The sequence below is a fragment of the Castor canadensis genome, chromosome 6 (assembly GCF_047511655.1).
Source record: "Castor canadensis chromosome 6, mCasCan1.hap1v2, whole genome shotgun sequence".
NCBI classification, from domain to species: Eukaryota; Metazoa; Chordata; class Mammalia; order Rodentia; family Castoridae; genus Castor; species Castor canadensis.
In genome coordinates, this window is record NC_133391.1 from 64,750,255 (window position 1) to 64,756,334 (window position 6,080).

The window sequence follows — 6,080 nt, forward strand, 5'->3', positions numbered from 1 at the left end:
TTCCACTTAACAGTTCCTGACTGAGTATCTTTAAAGAAGTAATCTTGGTAGAGCATACATAACTTACATTTGTGGAGTGATGGAAACACTTCCTAGATACGTAATCTGAATCAGCTTCTTGTTAGAAAATGAGTCTTCGTTTGTATGAAGCAAATTGGATTTATGAAACCTGATTTCACAAACAGAAGAATGGCATCCCCAAAGGCTTTTATTATTGAAGGCTTTTTAGTGTTGGTGTGAGTAAATTTCTCTCAAGAGTCAAGGTTTGTTTATGGCTAGGAGTGTAGCTCACTCAGTAGAGTGCCTTAAGTAAGTAAGCACGAAGCCTTGAGTTCAAACCCCAGTACTGCAAAAAAAAAAAAAAAAGTTCATTCATTTCCAGAATTTTAGTTTAATTGGTAAGAATTTCTTGAGTTGTTAAATGATTGCTCAAGACTTAGAATATCCACAGTTTTTTTCAGTTGAGATTGGAGTTCAGTGAAATGACTGGGAATCCCCACAAACTCTCTGTGGCGTAAACCATAGAGAGTTTTACTAGGCTTCTCACTTTGGGAGATCCTGAGCTGGGTCATTATCCAGATGATCAGTTTGGCCCCAAGGTCCAGGACTCCTCCGCTGGGTATAAGAGCTTTGCTTGGGAAAATGTCTGGAGGCTGACCAGGAAAAAAATGATTGTCACACACACACACAAAAACAAAACCAAAAACCAGCCAGTGCAAAATTAATAAATATTTATTCAATGGCCACAAAATAGAACATTATGTCAGCTTCATGAATGACTGGATTTAGCATTTATAACAACTTCGTTACATTGAAAACGATTTTTTTATGACACTCTCTTGCCAATGAGTTTCTTTTTTTTTTAATTGTTTTATTATTGCCAATGAGTTTCTAAATTATGTGATGAGTACTGAGGAATGGCAGCATATTTGAAGTGAGTGACTTTAGCCAAATAATTTTCAAAAGCAAAATTATAAAAATCCTTTCATAGCAAGCTTATTAAATGGGGGCTATGCACAGCATTTAGAATATTTCAAGTGATGTGATAACAGTGAAAGTCTTAAGATAACAGTAGGTCTTGTATAATTTTGTTTGTTCAAAACATGCTTATCATAGGCATTCGGCCTGCGTTTTGTCCTGTAAGTCTAGACTCCAATTCTATGCTATGTCCTAGGAATCTGGATAGGACTGGAGCAGATATGTATGTGTTCTGGAGTTCAGAACTCACCTGGACTGAGTAGTTCTCCTAGATCTCAAGGCTCTGTCAGCACAATACTCTGAGGCTGAAGTCTACTCTGCAGAAAGCCTGCTGGGATAGTCTGGTCTGCAACTTCTGAGATAGCTCCAAGATACCTGAGAGAACATACTATATGTTCTTCAGGAGATGACTTGGAGCCAGGCTTTCCCCTTAGTGTCTCTTAAGTGGGTGTTGGGGTAGGTGTCTCCACTCCTGCCCCTTTGCCTTTGCCTTTAGAAAAGCAGTAGTAAAGAGAAATAGACTTTGGTGTCAAAATCTTCCCTTCAGAATGCCTTCGAAAAACAATGTGTCTTGGCAGGTAGTGACTGTCGTGCTATCTCTATTTTACTGTAATCTTGTTCTGTGTTGCCAAAGAACACACAATCTGGTCTTTAACTAGCAAGGGCAGTCCCAGGAATCGCCACAATTGGGCAATGCTCTTGTGATGGAAGAAGTATCTGAAATCTGTTAGGATTTCTTTCCTGGTGTTTTTCTGGTCTTTATAGTGAGCATATTTGTTTATCTGTGAGTCTCTCATCCCAAGAACTGCAAAATCCAGAAAACAATCTGTAAGGGCCAGATATTGTGCTACATTTAAAGTCATGGAGAAACACAGTGGCAACCTCCCAAAGAAAAGACATGCTTCTGAGACTGAGATGTGTTGGGTTACTGGGGTCACTGTGGACTCCTTCTAGGCTGGCCATGGTAGGAAACAGAATTAGAGGCCTGTTGCACTAGGAGAGAATGGACCTAAGAAATCTGATTTCTGGATCCCATTTGACATTTTAAAAACTCTGCTCTTGTGCCAGACATTTAGAGGAGAGTGAAAAAAATTTTCAAAGGAGAAAAATGTTTGTTTTAAGGCTTGCTCAGTAATCCACTTATGCCATTTACATTAGTTAAACAACCTTTCCGTGTAAACACCATTAATTATGTAGTATAAGAGCCAAATAAAAATGCTAAAAAGTTAAAGTAATTGTAGAATAAATTAGTATAGCTTGAGTGGCCATACATTATAGAGAGACTGCAGACTTTTACAGAGGTGGATGTATGATTTTTCTATTGTTTGAGCTACTAGGATGGAACCAACAGAAATGACATTTTACAGATGGATACCAAAGCTGTTAAAGTTTAAAGCCTATACTGGGAATAAAATTACAGTTTTCACAGGGGCCTTAACTCCCAGCTCTCTCTTTATCTGTCTTAAAAAGACTGTGGGGTGAGATAGGTGTTGAGTGTCCCTTGGATTTCCCCAGAGGTTTGCTGGAGAAAGACCATTGCTGTCTACTCCAAAATCAGTAGCCTCCAACCTCCTTTCACTTATGTCTGTGCTAAAGGAAATGAATCAATGTGCACCTGCCAGGCACAAAGAAGAAGGGCAGGAACTGAAGCTGTTGAGGACATACAGTGTATGAGACCTTATAGTATCAGCAACAGTATACATCTGAATCACCCTTGTAGTATTTCAAGAGTTTTCATTAATGCTAGTGAATTTGGTCCCTCGCAACCCCATTTTACAGACAAGGAAATTGAAGCTTAGGGAGGGAGGTCAAAATGTAGCAGGTATGAAAAGCATTTCCTCACTTCTATCTGTGTTTTTCTACTTCCTCCTTCATGTTTCTTTCAAAATGCGAATGAAAAGAAATATGGTTTAGTTCACAGCTCTGTAGGATCTTTTAAGAATATTTGAGCACCTCTACATCATATCCTCAGGGACAGTTTTGTTTTACCTAGGGAGGCAGGAAATGGATTTGAAATGGGAAAAGTTTTTCATTTTTATGGATTAAGCCCATCTGTTGTGTTCACTAAGGCTGAATCACGGATGAGCATAGATTTCTCACAGCACGAAGAGAGGAGAGTAAAAAGCTCCTGCCTGGTTCCCTCGTGCAGATCCACACCATCCAAGAAGCCGTGTTCAGACAATCAGCCAGCCAGCTATCAATTAGAAAGACAGATGCTGCTCTCCTTGAACACATCCCAACATACTGAACAGCCTTCCATGAAACTGAAGTTAACATTTAATTGCCAGGAGAATTTTGAGGGGTTTTTTGGGGTATGAGGGGAAACTTGACCCTTTTTAAAAGAAATATACTCAAATATTTGACCATATTTACGCAGAACAAAATAAAGGGAAATTATCTTTCATTTGTTTTTCAGAATAATGCTTATTGATCACCTACTGTGTGCTACCACTAAGCACTGGAACTCCAGTGTTGAAGCAAATACACGTACCCCTTATAGTGACTCACAGTCCAGCTAAGAGAGGGAGATGAATGTTAATCAAATGATCACATCAGAAAGTATTCACTGCCAGGCGTGGTGGTGCATGCTTGAAATATCGGCACTAGGGAGGATGAGGCAAGAGATGGAGAGTTAAAGCCAAGCTGGTTCAAAAACAAAAACAAAACGAGTATTTACTGTACAAGTCCTCTTCTTCAATGATAGTAAGATCCGTAGTTAACTGGAAAATATAAAGTGGAAAGCACATATATCTATAATTTTATTTTTTACTTAAAACATGTAAATGAACATTCTCTTGCCAAATTTGATAGCGCCAAGATGCTTTCTTTCAGAACTGGTCCTTTAGCTGAGGTTTTATACCATCTTTCTTGCATAAAGCCCATTCAAAATGACATATAAATACTATACACAATTTCCAGTTTCAGGTACTTTAGAGTGAGGACTTGAAGGCACTGGTGAAGTAATTTGAATTCATTTAGATTTTTATTATTTTTCCCCAATCTTATACAGTTGTCTTGCTTATAACTAATTTAAGAGCAATTTCCCCCCCAGCCTTTTCAGGTCTTTCCAAAGCATTTAACTTAGCTTTCATAGAAACAGCGACTTTCTTTTTGTGCTCATACTTGAACAGTTTATGTGATATTTAATTAAACTATGTAATTATAGTAATCAAGTACAACTGCCATAAACAGGTTTCAGAACAAAACAACCCACTCTTAGTGAGCATGTAACTCAGCTGGTGGGAGCAGAAAGCGATGAGAGTAGAGGCGGCAGAAGCCACAAGCATTTATCATGTTCTAGGCAATCAGTCAATACATCTTACAAAGGGATTTGAAAACATCAGTTAAGCATCCAAGGAGCTCAATTAAAAGAGTTTCTATTGTAATTAAAGGCTAATAAACATTTCTAAGGAAAAAAATCACTGGGTGCCCTAAGTGTCTATAGTAGGAGGATTTGCCTCTGCTCTGGGAAGCCAGGAAAGGCACCTCAGAGGATGTCACAGTTAAGCTGAGATCAGAAGATAGAGTGAACTCTGAGAAAAGCTGGCACAGTAATCAGAAGAAAGAGTGCTCCAGACAGCAGGACCGCAGGGGCAGTGGTGTGAGGGCGGAGGAATATGGGCTAAAAATAAGAAACTGAAAGAAGTTCCTTATTTCAGTGGCTGATGTAGAAAGCAGGAGTGGAGGAATGGTCCAGGATGAGGTAGAGGAGAGGTTGAGACCACTTCATGCCAGCTTTTAAGGCTCTGACAAGTGTAGCTATTTTCATCCTACCCACAATGGGACGCTGCCAAGCATGTGAAGCAATGTCTGCTTATTTGATCAAGGGCAACAGCCAATTTGTAGAGTTTAGACCCTCAGATCTGATTTGGGCACTCGGGTTTTTTTTCCTCCAATCTAAACACAACATATGTAGTAGACAAAAAAATTTTTTTCTTAACCTCTGGCTCCAGGATTTCTCTTAGGGATGGAACTGTCTTCATTCAGGAAATTGCATTCATCGGCGATTTGTGCGTCAAAGATGAGGATCTGAGGGTATCAAGATTATAAAAGGGATGCTAAATAACTCTGCTGAGAAAATAAGAGGGAGAGAGAAAGAACAAGGGGGCTGTTATAATTAATTTTCTGGAGCTGCCATGGCAAAGTACCACAAACTGGGTGGCTTAAAAAAGCAGACATGTATTTTCTCAATTTTGGAGGCTAGAAGTTCAGTGTGTCAGCGGGGCCATGCTCCCTCTCTGAAGCTCTGGATAGAATCTTTTCTTGACTCTTCCTAACTTCTGCTGCGGGTCAGGACTTTGCTATATCTTTTGGAGTGAAACAATTCAACCTATAGCAGATGTAAGAGAGAGAGAGGTGAGAAGATCAGGAAAGTAATGAGAGGTTAGGTAAGTAGGGTGGTTACAACCAGTAAGAAATTGCCAATGGGGGATGGCTGAAAGGACTAATAAGAGCTTTTAAAGTGCTTTTCTTGCAGTGCAAGATGTGACAACCTGTATAACATCTCCCCATTGCATCCACAGTGCTGCACGTATATTCACTAATGTTTTGGTGACAGAAATGAAGAGGCAAGTGATAAGGGAAGTTCTTGGGTCCCACATTAAGGTCACTGACATGAAGGATGTAATCATAGGAAACCTCCAGAGAGCAATTCAGTAGAGACTGGAAAGCTGAAAAAGGATAATTCTGTGACTGTAACAGCCACCTTGCCCCCAGACATTCAGATAAACGTTGAAGGGTTTGGGCAACCTTCTTCCCACCTTGCTGGACTAGCATGAACATTTCAAAGATAATTATGAAAATTTTTCCCTCAGCTGGTGCTGTCAGTCTTTTAAGGGTGCAATGCAAGATTTTAGCTATATTAGGAATGCTTGCAAGTTGCTTAAAAAAATAAAAAAAGAACAAAAATGTCTATATTCTGCCTTTCTTGCCCTGCCATTTCTAAATATAAAATTTATACATAAGCTATGACTTTGATAGTAGGAGAATGCTCTCTGAAGCTCCATTTTAATTTCTTGTCAGTCTCTCTTACTTCATAGCAAACTTCTGTGTTTTATTTCTGGGTTGGTGGCTGAGACACCAGAGCTCTTCCAGGCCTTTCA